Genomic DNA, 22,034 nt, shown 5'->3' with positions numbered 1-22,034 from the left:
GCAAAGTTATTTCCTGCCAAGAGGATGAAAAAAACCATTCCCCCTGATGCCAGTGTCGGTGATGGTACTAGCCTTCCGTTCGATAAATGATTAAACACTGTCTGCAGCATATTTCAGGCTGCAGCTGAGGGATTCTTGGGTGCCAAGAGAGCTTTGAATCTTCCACCCCATTGCAACCAAACTCTGCTTCAGTCTCCTTTGCAGACTCTCAGGCCATGTCTACATCTAAAGTTTTGCAGCGCTGGTTGTTACAGCTGTATTAGTACAGCTGTATAGGGCCAGCGCTGCAGAGTGGCCACACTTACAGCAACCAGCGCTGCAAGTGGTGTTAGATGTGGCCACACTGCAGCGCTGTTGGGCGGCTTCAAGGGGGGTTCCGGGAACGCGAGAGCAAACCGGGAAAGGAGACCCGCTTCGCTGCGGTTTGCTCTCTCGTTCCCGGAGCCACCCAGCAAACCGCAGGGAAGGAGACCTGCTTGCTCTGGGCTCTGGGAACGAGAGAGCAAACCGGGAAAGGAGACCCGCTTCGCCGCGGTTTGCTCTCGCGTTCCCGGAGCCACCCAGCAAACCGCAGGGAAGGAGACCTGCTTGCTCGGGGCTCCGGGAACGAGAGAGCAAACCGGGAAAGGAGACCCGCTTGATTACCAGAGGCTTCCTCCTTCCACGGAGGTCAAGAAAAGCGCTGGTAAGTGTCTACATTGGATTACCAGCGCTGGATCACCAGCGCTGGATCCTCTACACCCGAGACAAAACGGGAGTACGGCCAGCGCTGCAAACAGGGAGTTGCAGCGCTGGTGGTGCCCTGCAGATGTGTACACCTTCAAAGTTGCAGCGCTGTAACTCCCTCACCAGCGCTGCAACTTTCTGATGTAGACAAGCCCTCAGTCACTATGTGTTCAGATGAATAGTAGTGGTGCAGAGGTGTCTTTTCACACCAGCTAACTTTTCTCAGGTTTCTTGCCTGATGAAGAATTTTCCATGGATCACTTTAGGGTAAAGGGGATTTTTAGACTGTATCCTTTTCCCGTCATTGGACAAGTGGTCCTGCTTCCAATAGGTGCTTCATTCCACTGGGAATGAAAAAGTGTTTGAGTAATCCAGTCATTTGTAACACAGAAGTAATTTAATAGCTTTTAGAATAAATAGATTTATATTGGCAAGTGTTGCGCTGCTTGTTTTTGGAGCATTAGTGCTTGAATAAATTGGCTGAGCAGTGAGTATTTTCCAACAGTGTTAACAATCCAGTTCTTAGTGGCAGAAATGTTGGTAACAAGGAGAAGTGCACTGAATTATACACCCTTCATAAGCCAGTAGAGGAGATTTTCACAGCAAATGGGTGACAATAGTTTCCTTGTAGATCTCTTTCTCAGACTGGAGGGTGCTTGGCACTGATCTTTGGTTCAGAAGTAGAACCAAAGGTCCCACTACAAACCTTTCCAAAATTCAGGGCCAGCTCCTCAGCTGGTGTAAATCTGTGTAACTCTTTTGATTTCATTTGAACCTCGATTTATACCATCGCTATCTGGACTCTAGGTCTAAATCTTTTGCTGGAGCTCTTGTCAGCACCAGCTGAAATTCAGATTTGTTTGACCTTTATTTTAGTGCACTTGGCAAATTAATTAAAAATAACAGTGTATCCTAAATGACGTCCTACAGGTATAGGAAGGTTCTTACATTCTGTTTGAAAACGAAGTTTTTCACCTGGGTCTAAGCTCTCTGCTACTGTGAGGAAAAACAACAGCCCTATTGCAATCAGTCTGTACTCTGGGGAGGATATGATGGAAGCTTCTGTGTTAATGGATCAGAGCCCATTTGCAGCCCCACTTTATAAAGTATTGTTGGAGAAAAAGTTATAAAATAAGTTACTTATTTGTATATCACTCTGCAGGTGGAGTATATACAAAGACAAGGTCCCGGCCCAGAGGAGTTTACAGTCCTAACCTCCAGTACTGCAAGCAGCTCTGTGAAGCTAATGGAGCTCTGCAAGAGTGCAGAGATCCATCTGTATGGAGCAGCTTGCAGGATGAGGGCCTACATTAGACAAATAGACTAGTGACTAATGACAACACACCATGTTTCCAAGGGGTGCAAGGGGAGTAGTGGGCAGATAAGAATAAACAGCCTGTGTAAGCTGCATTATGTGTTTGGGTACTAGGTAATTATGCCTCTCCGTTGTTTGTCGAAAGGGGTGTTACAGTAGTCCAAATTAAAAACAAATGTAATGATGTGTTCAGTATCTGTAGCAAAGGATAGATGCTCTTTTTTTATTGAATGAGCACATCAGTGGAGCTCAAAGTGCCATAGAAAGGAAATTAGAGAGACAAGATGAGTGAGGTTGTATCTTTTATTGGACCAGCTTCTCTGGTGAGAGAATCAAGCTTTTAACTCACACAGAGCTCTTTTTCAGGTCTGGGGAAGGTACTCTGAATGTCACAGCTACATGCAAGGTGGAACAGATTGTTTAGCATAAGCAGTTAGCACATATTGTAAAGAGACCATTCAAGGCAGAGTGGCCCATTAACCCCTCTGCAGTCATAGGACAAAAAGGGGGGTTAGTGGGTTACAGATTGTTGTTATAAGCCATATATCCAGGGTCTCCATTTAGTTCATGATTTTTAGTGTCTAGTGTAATAGTGAATTTAAATTCCTAGGCTTGTCTTTTGAAAGTGTGCAGATTTCCTTTGAGAATGAGGACTGATAGGCAACAACTACACAGAGTTAGAAAGGAAGGATCATTATTCTCATTTTACAGATGGGGAAACTGAGGCTCAGAGCTGAAATGACTTGCCCAAGACCACACAGCAGGGTGGTGGCAGAGCCAGGAACAGAATACAGGTTTCTTGAGAACCAGTCCAGGGTTCTACCTACTACGCATTATTCAGCATTATGCTTCACAGGCACACAAAAATAATCTGTGTCAACAGATCATCTGCTCAGTGTACTGAGATAAAGTTATTGCATTATTTGCAAGCAAAACTTGGGTAGGGTTTATTTCATTGTGGTAAGTGGGCAAATCTTGATAAAGGAAGTTTTCATTTTCAAGGTCATAGTGACAGCAGGTCATGAACTATTTGGGGTGGATCATCAGCTGCTGTACATGGTCACAGCTCTATTTGGAGCTGTACACCATGTACACCAGCTGAGGATCTGCCCCATTGTGTTCGAAAACAAGAGGACGGGATGGATTTAAGGGAGGTGGGTGATAAATTATAGCCTGACACATTTTTGCAGTTCAGGATTTCCACTGTTCTGGTGCAGACAATTTATCAGTGCAGTAAATATTTGCAAGTGGCAAGAAATAATATGGACTTCATACCGTTTAGGGCATTTAAGAGCATATGTCCAACTCTGGCCTTAGGGGACAGCTTGAAAGTACTAGTTATTTAAAACAAAAACCTGTTCACCTGCCATACTAATTTTCTTGTTAATGCCATCCTGTGACTCAATTTACAGGTTACAGATCTGTCCCTACTTTAGTTTATATCCTTGTCTAAAATCTCAGTCTACCATTTATAGCTATTCATATAGATATATATTCCCCCTCCCCTAGATCAGACCTTTTAGCATTATTTTGCATCAGCCATGCATCAGAGTGCCTAGTAGGGCTGTAAGTGCTGACTGTGCTCATCTGTCTCCACAGCATCAATTGTTCTGCTGAGCCAGAGCAAATTTAATTAGTTTATTGTAAAATTCCTCTGCATCCAGTGGATGGGTAAAATCAATGCAGGCTGGAGCCTTGGTTCCATGAATTCCGCTAATTGCACTGTAACTAATTACTGCACAGAGGTGAATGGTGGATTCTATCTAGTCGAACAAAGAAGTCTTTTAATATTAACTTGCCACCAAAGTTTTATGAAACCATCCTATTCAAGGTATAATAACTGCTACCTTGATATAACGCCACCCAGTATAACACAAATTTGGATATAATGCGGTAAAGCAGTGCTCTTGGAGGGGCGGGACTGTGCACTCTGGTGGATCAAAGCAAGTTCAATATAACATGGTTTCACCTATAACACGGTAAGATTTTTTGACTCCCAAGGACAGCGTTCTATTGAGGTAGAGGTATATTTAAGAAACAAAGCCTGTCAACTGCTGGAGACCAAAGCTAAAAATTAATGAGACCAATTGATATACAACTGTAATTGACACAAACCTGTGCCAGGAGCATGAAACAACACCACACACACACAAACCTACATTAAAAGTACATTGAAGATGTAGTCAGGCACTGAAAAGTTAGGAAACACCCAAATGAAAGCTGCCTGTGTGGCTTTATTTCAGCCCCTTTTTATATTACAATATAGTCTTTAAGGACGTGATCACATGCTATGAGGCAAACTTCGAACATGGAAGATTTTAGCCTGAATTGTTAGTTTGATAAAGTTATAAGCAACTGAAAACAGGATCTTATCATGGGAAGTGTTGGGCACTGGCTGAGGTATGGGCCAGAATGTCAGTAGGCATAAAATACAGGAAAGCTGACCCCAGTGCCAGGAGCTGCAGAAGAGAAGGTGGTAATGGCAGTAGTGGTGAGACAGTAGCAAGGGAGAAAGAAGAAGTAGGGGACAGATGGGCAAAGGGATGGTGAGGAAGAGAAAAAGAGTCCCAGAGGATGGCTAAGTCAAGTCCAGGGAGGAATTAAGAAAGAACAATGGCAGCTGCGGATGTGGAACCTGAAATGAATGGGAGAGCTGGTGGCAGTGGTTAAGGGTGGGGTGTGATGTTTTCATCCTCACTTCTAGTATTAAAAAATATCAGGAATCGCAGCAAGCATCCCCTGCATCAACAGGACCTTCAGGAGTAGCAAACCCAGTCAGCTGTTCTACACTTCAGGTTTAACTACGGACCTGGCCAATGTAATGAGTGACATACTAAAGTTAAAGTACAACAGGTCTGCGACCAGTCCCAGGTGGTCTTCTAGTAGGACAACCCAGACCAAGGAAATCTGAATCTGAGACCTCAGCCTGATCGTTTCCTTCTGTGCTCTGCTGAGGAAGCAGCACCATGCTCATCCTCCTGTAGGGGTGAGGGTACATCTCAGATCATTCTCTCAAGAGGTCTAACTAAGCAGCAGCACTGCTAGACCCCAGTGGGAATTCTCTCTGGCCCTTCTCAGCCAGCAGGCTAGTTAGTGCAACGTGAGGATTTTGTGAGTGGAGGAGAGCATATGTCCAACTCTGGGAGAATGATCCTTCAGCTTCTGAGAGATTGCAAAATACCAGGCCAGGATGTTGTCCTCTGCCACTCTTTCTTTGCACCATAAATGGCTGTATCGCCACTGCTCAAGATTCCCCCCAGATGGGAAAATCCTCAGACAGGATAGACAGTTCATAGGCTCCCCAGTGTAGGGGCATGGCTGGAGCATGCTCTGCTGCAGCCATCCCCATCTGACAGATGTCTTTTTGGGGACATTACCAACTGGCTTCCTTTAGAATAGCTCTTAGACGTCTCTACCAGAGCCAGTCTACAAACAGCCCCTTGGTGCTACCCCTACCTGCTGCATTCAGAGAAGGCTGGGCACAGCGGAAGATCTGGGTTATTGTATCTTAAATTACCAATCTTCGGAAAATAGTGATGGGGAAATGGCCTTGGTAGGGACATTATTAAGTGTATATAGTATCAGACACCCTGTGATGTCATATGAGAATAACTGGAATATATCGGTTTATATTTCTTCACAGGAGCCAGAGAGCGTTCCTGGTTCTTTAACCACAGGACACAGCAGCCTTGAAGCTTTCCCCTCTGCTTAAGCAGGTAAGACCTTTTCACTTATTAACTGGGAGTCCCACAGCCCTGGTTCTGTTCTGTTCAATATACTGCGCTCATCACCGTAGGTCTGAGCCTGAGTGGCTTCCATTAGTACATGGGTAATGTGACTAACTCCCATCACATTTGTTCTCATGGTTTCACAGGAAGGGAAAATTCCTGAAAGGAGGCAGCAGAAAACTCCTCATGGCTTGTGGCATATTTTGTTTTACATTGGTTCATTCCTGCCTCTCTGCCCCCTCCATTTTATTTTACTTGAAAGGCCTTTGATATCTTGCTGGTGGGAGGTGTCACACCCACTGCAGTCTGAACACTTATCTTCCCTTCTTCAACCTAGCAGCAACGTAGTTTACACATCTGCAGGAAGAAAACATGAGACACCTTTATTCACAAGGGACACAATACAAAAGAGGGGGCACTGTTACTGCCTATGACACTTGTTTGACCTATCCGGAGTGCCTTATGTAGCGGTCGAGACCAGTCATACCATAGAAAGGACTTCAATGATTTGGAGAAGGCAGAGCAAGGACAACGGATGTTACAGAGTTTAAAATAACGAGGCTAATTAAATGAGCTGTACTTATTCTCCTTCTTGGAAAAGAAGAAACTTTAAGGCCAGTTTTTAGGATTATGAGTATAATCCTGTGCTACACAAGTTCTGTGGATAAGTAGAGACATTAGATTTCTAGTGCTGCCACCCTACATGACTATCAATTCAATTTAGATTATGAGCAGAGAGAGCCTTGTTCACAGTCGCAAATGGAATCAAAATCCAAGGGACAGAATATTAAACTTTAGGAAGTGGAAGGGGACTTGGTCTGAATGAACAGCCATGTGCACCTGTACCAAGCAGGTGCAAAGCGCTGCCATTCTGTTTCAGTAGCATTTTGCACCCCCGTTGCCCTTGCTTTTTGCAGATGTAAATGATGGCATGAGGTGCCTGGCAGTGGAGGAACAGGACACAGAGTATAGAGGAATTTGAGATGCCTGAAGAAGGGAACACTTGAGCATGTTGGGAAAAGCAGGAACATAGAATGATCCAAAGCAAGGCTGGGCTAGTTGATACCTTCCTGTGCCTAACATGTCTTGTCTTTGCTCAGGAAGGTTAGAAACCCATGTACTCTAAATCCTTTAAAAAGTCACAGTAAAAACAGGGAGCCTGATCTTCAGCTAGGAAAAATCGTCATAGTGGCATTTACAGTAGTGAAGTTATGCCCATTTACTCCAGCTGACGACCCAAGCCAGAACACTGGACATCTCTTTGTGAAGTTAAACGTAATAAATTGTTGTAGTAATTAACAAAGAAGAGTTATTCGGGGGTCTGTAGAACAGAGACAGGAAAGGCAAGCTTTGTTTTGCTGAAAGCTGATGGGTTGTGTTTTGGCTATCGTCTCGATTTTGCCAAATCCAGCGTAAATTGGGTCTTCAGTTGATGGACTATAGGATTATGGAGTATTTTATGTCTTGCAAGTTTTGTCTGTTCACTTGTGACTGAAATAACACTCTCCTACTCCCCGCTAAGTAATCCATGCCCTACTTCTCAGACTACCGAGAGAATTAAAGATTAAAAATGGCTAACAACAGCTCAAGCATTAGAAAAATGCAAATATGGTAGTTGACAATAAAGAATGAAAACACTTTAATAACATAAGAGCCATTCAATATATATATGGAGAGAGAGAGAAAGGAGCCTACTTGACACAACACCAGACTCAACATTGCAGAACTATATTGAAGAACAGACAGAAACCCAGCCATTTGTTGAACAAAAGGAGCGATCTCCCTTTGCATAGTATTTTTTCTGAATCATTCCCATCCCTTCAAGTTCATAGGTGGCATCAGGGCACAAATTTGGTTCATCTAAGTATTAAGGGATTTATTAAATTGATGCACAAGGAAAAGACAAAATCTCTATCTGCATTCCCTGACTCCTCCCTCTGAGCCGCCACAGTAAATGAAGCAATGGCCCCTGACATCCTCTGCACCATCCAGTCCTGTCTCCTTTTGTCATAGTCCCTGCTGGAGCTTCCTATGGGGCAGTGCAACTCCACATCTCTCAAGATGAGCCTGTGTTTCCCTGGCACATTCTAGCCCTAACGGAGTTGGAGCTTTGTTCTGAGATCATCATTTTCTGTGTCCCAGGTTCTAGGATTCTTTCATTAATATGCTGTGGGGAAGATTCTGTGCTACAGCTCCTGAGAGAGGAGGAGGGGAGATGCATCCTCTGGATTCTGGTTGCTGCAGAAACTGCAGCTGAAACTGCTCTCGGCATAAGCTCTAATTTCTGACAGTCGCCACAGGGCTGCCAGTGGGCTGCTCACAACCCAGAATTCTCATAGACTGTGCCAGGGGTAAGGGCAGCATGCGGCGGCTTACACTAGTCCTACACTGCTCTTGTCCATGGCAATTCTTCCTAGGCCTGGCAGATCCTGTCACTGGAGTAGTTTATAGGGACTGGAATGAAGGCCAGAATCTGCCTATAAGTGTTGGTATTAAAATAAAGAACAGGCAGATTTATTTCATGCATCCTTCTTTCTTAGCTAATAATCTGCACAAAATAAACTCCAAAAGTTTCCCATCCCAGCATGCACTGGTTCTCATAATAAATCTAAAGATGGCTCTTCAGATACTAATTGATTGCCAGTCTGGAATGTAGAAGAGATATGGCCAGAAATTCATAGCATTCTCATTGACAAAGATGCCATTAGCAGGAGGCCATTTAAATAGTACACAATTGCTTTTCAAAACGTGGAAAGAACAATGCCATAGCACTTACCCTCTTTGCACAGGTCACTGTACCTGTGCTAAAGAAGAAATAATGGAGCTAAGACAATTTATAGCAGCTGAGATCTCATTTATGAAACTATCAGGCCAATCTAATCTTGCTGAACATCTTTTTTTGTTATACCTGACATTGTGCAGTGTCTTAGGTATCTTTTGTTCCTATAGTGGTTATTTTAGTCCTGACAATGGAGCCCACATCCTACAGGCAGGTACTTGGGTAAACTTGTGGAAAAGAGGCTAAAACCCCAAAAAAAGGATAGGAGGTACTTGGATATTGTACAAGGGTAGGCCTGGTGTTGTGTGATAGCAAGATGGGGGAAAACATAGCAAACGCAGAAACGTAAGTGTCTCTTTAAGGCACAGACCTTTCAGCATGGAGACTCTATGCAGGATCAAGTTCTAGTAAGTAAGGATCAAGGCTTTCCTCAATAGGGAGAGTGAAGGGTTTTAAATATGATGGCAACTTACTTACCTAAATGTAGGCCTGGTACCCAACTGCCTGCGAACCACTTCAAGATAACAAGAAGAATTGTAGCACTTTCCAAAGCTATATCAGGTTGACACTGCTAATGTCTTTGGAAGGGATTATACTTTTATTTATGTATTGCTTATACATGCATATCTTTGTTCCTGTCTTGCTGAGTATTAGAGTCACAGGAACATTGATGGAAAGGTATTAGCAAAAGTTATTCTGAGTTACAGGCTCCAGAACACCATGCGGCCAAGATGTGTCCAATTCCATCCTTGAGTGAGGGTTTATGTGTATCATATTTTTGTCTGAGTTAGACTGTAAACTCTTTGCACAAGAAACATCTCTTTTTCAAGTGTTCTGTAATCTGCCAGGTACATGTACAGCCGTTAAGAGAAATAAAATGTAACTTTCATTACAGGTCTAGTGGTTCCCCTTCTGTTTGATTGGAGTGATGCGGCTGTCAGAGAGGATTTTATGTTGAGTGGTTAGAGCTGGTTGTCTTGAACTTCAGTGAAATGACGCTGATTCATGCCAGCTGTGGATCTGGCCCATAGTATCTGTATAAATAAGTTTTCTTGATTTTTACGGAAAGAGATTCTTGAGCCTTATCTCACTGTGCCTTAGGTTGTACTCGTAAGCGTTCAGTGTCTCTGCCACAGCGTGATGGGGGGGGGGAAAATGACATTGAGAGAAGGTGAAAAAAGAGCACAGAACAAAACATAAATTATTACTAAGTTTCTGTTGCCAACTTTTTTCATGCATTTCCCCCCACCCCAAGTGTCCCCAAACCACCCTAGGGCAAGTTACTAGCAGCAGTACCCTTCTGGCATGTGTTACTTGTATTTATCAGCTAATAACCCATCTGCCACACTTTGAGAAGGAATCACTCATAGATGTCGAGAGACAGAAAGGAGGAGGAGTACCTGTGTCTGCTGATTCTAATAAATAACAACAATGATAATGATTATAATTCTGCATAGTAGGCTGTGTTACCATCATATTCACCAAACTTATTTACAGCTGGGAAGCAAGGTTGTTTTGGATAGAATTGTACAGGTAGAGGTGGTACCACTGCTGCAAGTTCTTCAGTAAGTGCCACAGTAACCGAGAGAAAAAAATTCGTCCTTGGGTGACGGCGGGGGTGGGGGGGAGGGCGGTGGGGAAGGGGAAGCACTCTCTTAACCCAGTGTAATCAAGGAATTTGACCCTGGGTCTTGTAAGAGTTTTCTGCTGGAGGGTGAGGTAGAAGGGTTGTTTGATTGCTGGTGGTGCCTTCAACAACAACAATAGCAGTTTTTGTCAGAGCTGGCTGTCAGCTGCTAGGCAGACTGCTAATGGCACTGGGTAGAGAAGCAGCAGAAATTGTCTCAGGACTGGTTGACGTATTAGTCTTATCTACTAGGACCTACTGAAGCTGTGGTTTCTTGTTTTGTTTTGTTTTTGCATCCTCGCCGGTGAAGTTCACATAATGCTTCATGGAAATATGATAACCATTTGCGGCATTGACAATGGGGTTTGCACACACAAAAAATATAGTGGTTTAGGATGAAGTTCTGGCTCTGCTGTAGTCAGTGGGAGTTTCCTGCTAACTTCAGTGGGGCCAGGATTTCACCGTTAGTTTTTAGAAGAAATTCTGTGTACTTTGAGGCTTTTACAGCATCAAGAATTGGGTTAGAAACTTACAGGGAAAACAAAGTTATTCAGAAATAATAGTATGAATTTAAGAACAAAATGCACTAATTTTGGAAGGGATACAATGCCTCATGCTTCAGGGCATAAGCCAACCACTAACTGCTAGGAATTAGGAGGTATCTTTGCCTGAAGGCAGGTTATCCTGTAACTGAGGGGTTTCTTGCCATTTTCTCTGAAGCAGCTGTTATTGATGGATACTGGGCTACTCTAACTGAATGTGGCAGTTCCCGTGTTACTTTGTTCTTACCAGGAAGCATCATGGTGTAGATGGAAATAATTATTGCCTGGAAGCAAAGCAGAAAAAAAAAAACATGGAAAAGAAGTGGCGTTTTTATTCCACTTTTGAAAAAACTTAAAATGGCTTTTTATATTTTATTTTTATATTAAGATATTCGTTCAGTAAACCATAAAAAGAAATCTATTAGTTGTAGAAAATGCGATGCTCTGAACTAAATCTGAATTTCATAGGGTTAAGCAGGTACATTAGGAAGTACCCCAAAGAAATGGGTAGCAGTAGTGAGAGTTGTTATAGGTGTTCTCTTAACCTTCCCCACTTTAATACAACATATTAGAAGAACAGATGTCTGAGCTTTTATGTTCTTTCCAGAATAGTAGATGAAAGGAAGCCCTTCATAGTCATGACAAAAAGTCATAAAACCGTCCCTCTTAAGACCAGTTATTTTCTTCATTGTTAATACTTTCCCACACTTTACTGGTCCCTTCTTCCTACGTAGGAAGATGTGGGTTGGGCCAGTTTATGGTTAAGACAATTTCAGCAACCAGAGGCGAGGCAGGGGGAGGGAGGACATCATTATTCTGTTTCAGCTGATATCTACACTGCTTTCTGCCACACTGACGTTAAGTCAGGTTATTTGCTTGTAATTTTGCTTCTTAACAAGTAATCACATCCCTCCCTAAGAAATTGAACTAGAGGGCTTTGTGTCAGTCTTATATGAAAATTGCACGTCTGGATGATGTTCAACCCTGTCCTGTCCCCTGGCATGATGCAGAAGATCTCGGATAGTTTTCCTGGTGTCTTGGATCATCTACTCATATAAACCACAGGCCATTCATTCCCTTTCTCGCAAATTGATGTGTGATGTTATTCACTACCATACTGTCAGCTCTCCCTGCAGTACTTCACTACCAAAACCTTCTGTCGTTTGCCCCCCATTCCTCCTTTTTTTTTTTTAAATGATTGAGCCCATCTTTTCCTGGGGATAAATATTTGTTTTTTACAAATATTGCCTGACTTCGTTTAAGCCACTTATACAAACTGACTGCCTTTACTTTGTTCTGTGTGATATTAATTAAAACAAAACCAAAAAGTAGTCCACCAGATTAATCACGGTGAATCAGAATACCAGCTACTATGAACCTTTCCCCAAATTTTTTTATTATCTCTTATGATTTTTTGTTGCAATAGTTGTATTTTATTATTTGAATTGTGGTAGTGCCTAGAAACCTCAGCCATTGAACAGGACCCCACTGTGCCAGCTGTTGTACAAACACGGAACAAAAAGACAGTCCCTGCTCCAAGGAGCTTACAGTTGAAGTAGAAGGCAAGAGACAGCAGGTGGCAATAGAGAGACCAATGGGCCAGCTCGTGTCTAGTATACCTCCTTCAGCTTAAACTGAGTTACCTCAGGGATTCATTTGGTCTACTGTCGCAATGAGCCAATTATTACCACAGCTCCAGAATTTTGCATATTGACCAGATACATTAAAAACTATCCTAAAGAGTGGCCCAAAATTTGAATCAAAATGATTTTTTTGAGGTTCAGCATATTCGGTGAACTCATTTCCACTAGAAATAAAGGTACCAAAAGGGGCCAAGAAAGGCTGTTGTTCTGCTATTTTTGGCTTGAACAAAACATGACAGTAGTAGTAAGGTCATGAGAAAATCTCAGAAGAATGAGCCTTTCAACCTGCTTTCCAGCTCAAAGATGTTCAGGTAAATCTGTGCCTCTTGCAGATAAGCATCTGTACTGCTGAATGTCTGAGTCTACAGCTTGGATTCAAGTCCAGTTTGAATTTATCCCAGCACTAGAGACTATGGTGCAAAACATTTAAACACATGACTGCAGTATTTGTGGGCAGATAGTTTTTGACTCCTTGTATGTGCAAAAACTTATATATCTTGGAATGTGGATCAAACAAGAGAATCAAACCACCATTAATAAGACTCGCTTTAAGGTGATGAACAAACTTTGAAAACCTATTATATAATTGTGGTGAAGGAGTGACAAAAGGGAAAGTTCCATAGAGACAGTGCAAAAGGAGCAAACCAGTTGGTCTTGATCTAAGGAACAATCAAGAACCCTCTCAAACCTGAAATAAAAATCATTCTTGCAGCTTTGTATTACAGTAGCATATAGAGGGCTCCCTAACACACACAGCTGGAGGCAGCCCCTCCCCCAAAGAGCTTACCATCTAAAGAGACAAGACAGACAGAGTAAAAATTATTATCTGCATTTCCTCAAATGGGGAACTGAGGCATAAGGAGACTTGGGGCTTGTCTACTTGAATGTTTAGCTGGCAGCAAGCTTGGGTGTAAATCTACCCTGCACAAGCCTCTCGTGCTTTAGCTGTCTGTGTGCACCCTGCTGGTGTGCAATAACAGTTCATTAATGCACTTTGATCTAGACCTATTTCAAAGATGTCTAGATCAAAGTGCATTAACAGTTTCAGCAGGGTCCACATGGAAGGTTAGTGGGGGTAGATTCACACTCCAGCTTTCAGTTCATGCAGACAAGCTTTCAGTGATTTGCTGAAGGTTACACAGCAGGTTAGTAGATAAACCCAGATCTCCTCAGTCCTGCTGCAGGGCTTTAACTATAACTTTATCCTTCCTTTTCTAAAGAGTGCATATATTGTATGGATGAATACAGTAAATATACAGTGGCGTAAGTGGAAGGAACACCTTGCAAAACCTTCCATTTAAAAGTGACAATCTTGAAATCAGTTTAATAGGTGCAGGGCTTTCTGCAGAAGATGAAAATACTCAGTTGTCTGAGAATCCTTTGGCCAATTTTGGTCAATTACATCTGGCTGATGCCTTACAGAAGAAGGCAAATTACCAACAAATCATAATCTCAGCCATCTAGAGATAACAAAGGGGAAACCTCTTTAGACACAGTACCTCATAATTGCTAAAGCCATTAATCTCCTGGGAAATCCATGGCTAAGAAAAATAGACTGGAGGTTTTTTTCCTTGACCACAAGAGAGAAGAGAACTTTATCTTTAAACATGCTGAGGCCCTGGGAGATTGTACCTATCGTTAACCTGATAAGGGCCTGATCCAATGCTCACTGAAGTCAATAGGGAAACTCCCATTGATTTCAGTGGGCATTGGGTCAAGTTTTGATTATGATGATAGGGCCCAATTTTGAACCCAAGTGATATCTGGATGTAAAGTCTTTAGAAGTCAATGGAAGTAATACCTATGTGTAGCTGAGGGCAAAATTGGGCCCATACTGTAGTTACAGGTAGTAACCTGGTTCCAGATTCTAAGCTGGTGTAAATCAAGGTAGCTCTATTGTCTTCACTGGCTCTGCGTTGATTTACACCAGTGGAAAATCTGGCCCTAGAGTTTACTACATTCCAAGAAGACTGACAGTGGAAGTGTTAAAAATTGTCTCCTAGCTGTATAATTCCCATTATTTCGTAGACCATCAAAGCGTAAATTAAAAAAAAAAAGTTCACTAATAAATACTGTACTTTCCATTTAAAAAACAAACAAACAAACAAAAAACCCCAACACAGAAAAATTAGCAAATAGAATAGAAACCAGAGTACATCATACTATGACATAGCTATTGCATCACCAAAAACATACGTGTGCCATTCTGACTGGCTGTCGGATTTGAGAACACCATTAGCATGAGCAATAGCCCTTTTATTTTCAAACCAGATCCTCCATGTGTATATGCCTCATAAATGGAATATTGTGTTACAGTATTGGATGAAAGCTGTTCTGTCAGCTAAATATTTTCCAAAAGAAGGTATTCAGCAAAATAAATCTGTCTTGGCATTTCTACTGCCTGTTATTGCAGAATGTTTTGGAGCTTATGAAAATACTGCAATGCAGCAAGTGTACTATCACTGGCTTTTCCTTAAAGGTTAAAAGTGAATTTTTGTTGTTGTTTGTTGTTTTTTTCTCTGCAAGCATGTGGGTGGCATTTTAATCAAGTTCTCATGGTAACCAACATAATTTAAAAGTGCTGGATCCAACGAAAATTGGTCTTTTTCAATATGTTTAAAGTGGGTGTTAAGTCAATGTTGTCAGTTATTTCAAGTGTCTCTGGTACAGAGATGATAAGAAAAGGAAAATGGGATAAAGTGATACTGAATGCAGAAAATCTTGATGATCTTTTCACCAGGTCTTATTGTCACATTTTTTTAAAGAGTGTGTGGTTAAAAATAAAACTATGTGCTACTTAAATCTTTTCTTCTCGATGGATTCTGGCACTACAGGTACAGCGTACAGTAGGTCATGTCATGTCTTTTAATTGCTAGAACAGGCAACTTTATGCAAAGGTATTTGTGTTCGCTACTTGAGAATTTGGGCATTCATCAAAACTAATATATAAATGCTTGGAACCGGAAACCCTACTTTAGAGTATCTTTTTTATTATTTTATTTTTTTTATTTTTTTGCTGTTTATAAACAGATGCACATAGCAGCAAACTGTTGTGAGCTGTTAAAAAAAAACAACACAAGAATTGGAGTATGCAGCACATAATATAAACGTGTTAAATGTCATTCTGTGCTCTATACTTAGAGGGAAGGGGTTAAACACTGAGGTTAAACATGTTACTTATTCTGCAGTGAAAATCCACCCTTTTGGACAAAGCCTATATCTTCAGAAAATGACCACAAATGGGATTTACAAAGATATTAGGATAGAACAGGCTTAGGCAACCTATGGCACGTGTGCCAAATGCGGCATGCAAGCTGATTTTCAGTGGCATTCACACTGCCCAGGTCCTGGCCACCAGTCCAGGGAGCTCTGCATTTTAATTTAATTTTAAATGAAGCTTCATAAACATTTTAAAAACCTTATTTACTTTACATACAACAATAGTTGAGTTATATATTATAGACTTATAGACAGAGACCTTCTAAAAACGTTAAAATGTATTACTGGCACACAAAACCGTAAATCAGAGTGAATAAATGAAGACTCGGCACACCACTTCTGAAAGGTTGCCGACCCTTGGGATAGAAAGTGGAAGAGTACAACTGGTTAGGGAATGGAGAGGGACAACACCCGTCTTGAATTCAAGGAATATAGATCCCCACACCTGCTTGGGCTCCTGCATAGCAAACACATCACTTTTCTTCTGTGCAGCAAGACCCCAGATCCATTACCACGGGTAATCCATTATCATGGGTCATCTGCTTGTGGCTCATAAGGCAGATCCAGATCTGTCAGTCACTGGCAAGGGAGGAGAGATCCAACCCTCCTGAAAACCTCCACCTGTTCTGTTCCGCCTCTGCAGCGACGCATGGGCTTTTTAGACCCTTCTGCTAAAGAGGAACTCTTTGTTTTTTAACAGAATTTTAAATGGGAATTCCCCTGTCCCCACTCACCTGTTTCAGTTTTCTCCTTAGCTGTCAGTTTGTGCCTTGTGGGAGGATGCCGTCCCCATTGATCTGCAGAGATGGGCACTTAGCAAATAATAAAAATACTGAAGCACTTGTCATGTGTATTGTACTGTAGTTCTTTACTAGAGACCTTTGTGCATCCAAGGTGTGGTGTCTTGTGTCCCTCTATAAAAACTAGCTGGTTGGGCACTTTTTCTATGTGATGGAAACGGAAAATATCTCTTTCGCATTTAGGAAACTGCAACTGGGCCTGGCCCGCTCTCACTAAACTACACTGTGGCCATGGGTGTATGGCATGTCTACTTTTAAAGTCTACACAGCCAGCCTTACAGCCTTCAAAGCAAAAGCATTTGGATGGTTAACATATGAAACCCAACTGTGTCTTTTATGACTTCCCCAAGAAACCTCAATCCCCTAATAAAACAGATGTTTTATGTCAAGTCTGGAAGGTGTGGGTTTTACGTTTTTGATTACCCTGAGCTTGGCAGAGGACTTTCGTTTCTTTACCTGAAATGTGTGTCACTTCCCGTTCTACCCAATGAAAATCTTCAAGAATTGCTCTTAACGAAAAGAAGCCTGAAATGTGATGATGGCTGAAGAGTTCTGGCCCACCTGCATCAAATGAAGTGACTTTTTAAAGGAATAATAAGGAATCACTTCAAGACAAAACTTTTAGCTCTTGGAACCTTTTCACAGAACTCTCACAAAGCACCAATTTAAATCCTAAACCCAAATTGGAAGTGCTCAGCTTGCATGGAATGAACTTTGATGTCCACACTGCTTCACAAGCAGGAGCTTTACATTTTCATTTGCCCTTATGTTTAGTGCTATACATTTAATAGTTTGAATTGACCTACCTGAGAAACAGCTATGGAGACCACATATGTGTATATGTACTTTCCTTCGTTCTGAATGGGGTAGCGATACGCTTAGTGTAGGGTTCCGCACGAGGCCATGATAGAAAAATGTCCTGCCACTCTCCAGCTCTGTTTCCTCTGAAAACTTCCCCAAGCTTAAACTTAGGCTAAGATAATACCAAATACAGGTATGGAAGCAGTAAACAAATATTGCACCATCTGTAAATTGGGCCAAAAATCTTGATGTTTGTCTTTCTCACCAACAGAAGTTGGTCCAGCAAAAGATATTGCCTCACCCCCCTTGTCTCTCTAACATCCCGGGACCAACATGGCTGCAACTTGCTCCTCTCCAGAACAGCAATCCATAATTCAGATGGTGCAAGCTCATAGTAAAACAGAGCCATAGGCTCAGGAAAATCATTGTGCTAATTTGTTAGCCCAAAAAGAAGCCTGTGGTGGGATTCTATGGAAAGAACCCAGGCAAATAAATCCCATGGCAAATTCAAATTTAACCCCAATATGAGCAGCAAAAGAGGAATTCAACACAGGGGTTCCAAATCTAAAAGCTTTGCAGGCAAAGAATCAGAAAATAATGAAAATCATCAGATAGTTGGTAAAGAATTGTTAATAAGCAAATTAATATACTGCAGGTTTATTTTCTTTTCAGGCATTTCATTAGATATTCAAGCTGCAGAAAGTCTATTATGAAATTCATGCAGTGATTCGCCTTCCCGTTGTTTTATGTTAGCTGTCAAAGTAACTTATGCCTGACCTGGGTGCATATTTCTTTCTCACAGCCACATAGTATCCCTGAATTATTTTTCCCCTTCTTGAAATTCTGGTGGCAACATATTCCATAGGGCTCTGTCTACAGTTAATTGTAAAATCTTAACCAAATCCTCTTTATCTAACTGGAACAACTTCACTACTGTTTCTAAATGTGCTGCATTGAAGCCACTGGATCTCCTTTTTTTCACTGGCCCTACCATTTTTGCAATGGCTTCTGAGGTTTTTACATTTGTCACAATGACTATTGGAGAGACATGATTAGTGGATATTACTGGTTTCGCATTAGAAATTGATTCTTTCTTCTCCTTCAAGGTTATATTGGGGAGTCGGAGTATCTTTTCCGCTAGAGGAATTGGAGTCTCCCAAGTCTGGGCCATTTTAACAGTAGATAATTTAGATGTAGGGTTTTGCTGTAACCCTTTACATTTTCTTTTGGCTGGGATAGATGCCTATACCTTAGGACAGTCTGGCATTGGCATGGGTTTCTGTGGAGATTCTGGTTTTGGCTCTAAAGTGGCTTGGGGTACAGTGGGCATATCAGATTCAGAATGAATTATGCCACTTGTTATTATTCCTTCTGACTTAATTGATTTAGAGAGAGCAAAAATACTTGCTGGAATTTCAGGTTGGCAAAGACTTTCGTCTTTCCTGAGAGCTACTGATATTTAAGATTGCCTTCTTACAGGCCTTCACAGCAACTTCTATAGTTTCCCGAGTTTCTTGTAACAAACGACACAATTGCGGATGGGTTTGTGACATGGCTGGCTTAATTATTCTTTGTCCCTCTTTCTTCTCATTTTCACAACAGCTACTCATTGCTGCTTGTTTCATTTCTTGTCTTAAACCTGCAATATTTAATTTCTTACCAAAACTTCCATCAAGACAGTCTACGACTTGCTTTTTCCCTACTTCACTACTGGCAGCTTCTTTAAATTTCCCATTCTCTTCCCCCGAATTTTCTGCGTCTATGTCTGATACTTCTCTATTCCTAACCCTCCAGATTGTTCAGTTTTCTGTTATTCTTCTTGTTTGAGTTGAGCTCTCAATCTGGTAAGTGGGGGTGAGATTCAACCTCCACTTGTGGGTAGTTCTTCCTCATGTCCCACCATAGCTACTGGAATATCTGGAATTATTTACAACATACACATGTGGCAACTCCATCTCCATATAATTATCCTCCTCATCTACTTGAGGTATCCACTTATTCTTACCTTCAGTGTCTATTACCTGACAATACATAGTCTCCAGAATGTCATAAGTTTGTTCTAATGCCTGTGTTCTCTGAGCTAGCTCTGCTGTTCTCGCTTCTTGCCCAACTGAACATCCCTGCCCCATTGCTCTGTCTCTCCACATCTTGTTACTTGTTGTAGCTTAGGTTTCTTGCCAAACTGTCCTTTGATCAAGGAGTATGGAATTTACCTCTCTTGTCCTGCTAAGCTGTTCTCTCAATGTGTTGTTAGTTTCCTGCTCTCTGGACAAGACTTGTATCGCCTCTTCCAGTTGCTCAACCTTCCTCTTAAATCTTCTCCCCAGAATATTACATGCAGTGTATACGCGATCCATGGCTATTCCTTTCATCTCTTGAGATTTTTTCCTTTACTTTTTCCTTCTCAAAGAAGGAACGCATTAAATTCCAAGGATCTCTATGGGCCCACAGGATGCCACTGCTTGATCTTCTAGCTAATCCTCCCCCATGGGTTTTGATGTAGTCTCGCACAAAGGCCTCCAGGGACATTTGTGGGTCTGTTAAAACACATCTGAATGGATAATTTATTCTGTTCTGTACTTTCCTTAGAGAAATAATAGAAGGCATCCCTGACTTGCCCCTGATAAATATCTTATAGTGATTTCTCGATTTGAGAAGGGCTTGTGGTGCTTACTTCTCCTTCAGCTGTTTTACAGCTGGAGTATACTAAGAGGAGGGGTGGTGACCATGGTAACCCCCCCAAGTTTTCTTTGATCCTCCGTCAGTGGCGCAGTCCAGAGAAGTCTGAAATTCGGGGAGCTTATTAACAAATTTGGGGAGCTTATTACTAACAGATGACGGTGAACCATCTGACTCACTCTGCCATGCCTGATAGGGTTTCTACCTGTATGTGAGTGCTCGGATCCTTTTACACAATTGCGTTCTTCCTGTTTCTTTCCCCTGAACTCAATTCTTACATCACACAGACACACAGACAAAACAACATAAAATGCAAGCAAGCATAAGCGAAAGCAGGCACTCTCCCTTTTAGTGCATTATAACTTTTGACCTATATATATATTTTTTTCCCTTCAGACCTTTGTTTCTTATTGATTTCATGTGTTCTCTATGGTCCTGCTGTTGGGCACCAAATCTGTAGCCTTTTATTCTATTTAATGTTAATCATACTTTAGTGAATTCAGCTCTGGCAGCTACAATCTCAAGTTCAACAGAGTTATCTGTGTTTGTTCTGGATCTAGAGTTAATAGGAACACATAAAACCATGAGCAAATAACACACACAATTATCAGAGCATCTATTTGTAGTAGTTTTATTAAAGTTACTGAGAAAGCTATAAATGTCACAGCATATACAATTCCTAAAGCTAAATACAATGTACCAGTTATACCTACAGACATACTCACATCCTCCTAGATGGTGATAAAGTCTGTTTGTCCTCTTATGGATTGATCATCAATATGGGAGTGGTTCCTGCTGGAGTTCCCCCCCGGAAGCTCAATTTTCCTGTTCTGGGCACCCTTTTTTATACTGTGAGTCTGTCTATACCTACATTCTGTGCATATACACAAAAATGTCAGCCCTCTCTTTCTTATTGGTTTGTGTCCCCTGGAAACACAAGAAACCCTGAATTTTATAGGCCAGGTAGGTTCTTATGAACATTGCAGTACCACCTTTATCCTGCAGTTAGGGCACGTGTTAGAGACAATATTTGTTATTACAGTATTTAATCATTTAAATTTAATTTTTCCAGCTATACTTTCACAATATTACTAGTTGGTACCTCTTTCCCATTGAGTTATTTCTCGGTTATTGACATGCGCCATCATTTCTTGTCTCCAAGGCCTAAAATAACTAAGCTAAAGTCTTGCAGGCCTCACCCTATAGATTTTTTCCATTTCAGCTTGTTTTACTTACGTCTATTACATAGTTTCTCTAAATACTGATCAATGATACACTTTTATAATTCTACGAGTCAACTCTGATAAACATATTGATTGATCATAACATCACACGATAAATGAATACTAAACTAAAATCATTGGCTGCAAGGAAGAGGGAGTTGGCTGCTGTAGCAGCTGGAGGGGATGCAGCCTGTGATTGCTCTGTGCAGAACAGGATAGAGGTGAATCACATTTTCCACCCTGTGAAAGGAGCATAGACATCCCAAAGCACCCGGCTTCACAAGCGGCTTCGTACCTAGCTAGCCCTCACCAGAACAGTTCCTCCAGCAGAAGGCAATGGGAGGGGAAAGGAGCCGGAGCACCTGTCCCAACTATCCATCAGCCAGCAGGGAGCAGATACAGACAAGGTGCCTAGGTCTGGACAGAGAAGAGCAAAAGTGTTCCACCACTCCACAATCCAGAGGGAACTATTATCTATGAGCCTCACCGCACAGGTTTCCCTTTCATCAGAAATGAGGGGAAGGTCAAGATTTGAGCAACACAGGACCTTCTAGAGAAAGGAGGAGGAGATATCACAGTGAATACTGTGTGCCCTACTCTATTAGTTAGGAAAGAACTCAAGTATGAGCAAAGATCAAGCCTGAGGGATTCAGTTATGGTTGGGCCCAGACAGGTGAAGTATTACCCAGAGTGAAGAGTTGTCAGGCCTGCTACCATTATCAGAGCTCCAGTGCAAAGCAGAGGCTGCATATCATCCATCTGAGATTTGCAGGTAGGGGTGCACCTGCTTTTTTTATCCTTGTGGGATTCTCATGCATGTTATTAAACTTCCACGTGAGGAGAAAATTTAAAGACTGAGCCTCTTTCGAGAGGACAGGAGTAAGAGGTCGTTATATAAATATATAAAAATGGTAGACAGGAAACTTCTAATCGCCCTTTCTCACAATACAAG

At 41.8% G+C, this 22,034-nt stretch overlaps 1 protein-coding gene across 19 annotated transcripts in view; it reads left to right on the top strand.

The window, feature by feature from the left end:
* The window catches only part of MAP2 (microtubule associated protein 2), a 345,989-nt gene that overhangs the window by 198,771 nt on the left and 125,184 nt on the right, over window positions 1–22,034 (top strand). For all 19 annotated transcript variants that reach the window (XM_050916086.1, XM_050916091.1, XM_050916097.1 and 16 more), the window contains one exon: window positions 5,685–5,757. The gene's annotated coding sequence lies outside the window, so the exon portion shown is untranslated. The remainder of the gene's footprint in view (window positions 1–5,684; window positions 5,758–22,034) is intronic.

Source organism: Gopherus flavomarginatus, chromosome 10, assembly GCF_025201925.1.
Source record: "Gopherus flavomarginatus isolate rGopFla2 chromosome 10, rGopFla2.mat.asm, whole genome shotgun sequence".
Taxonomy (NCBI): Eukaryota; Metazoa; Chordata; order Testudines; family Testudinidae; genus Gopherus; species Gopherus flavomarginatus.
Note: the sequence above shows the minus strand (reverse complement) of the source record. Positions and strands in the feature narration are given on the sequence as shown.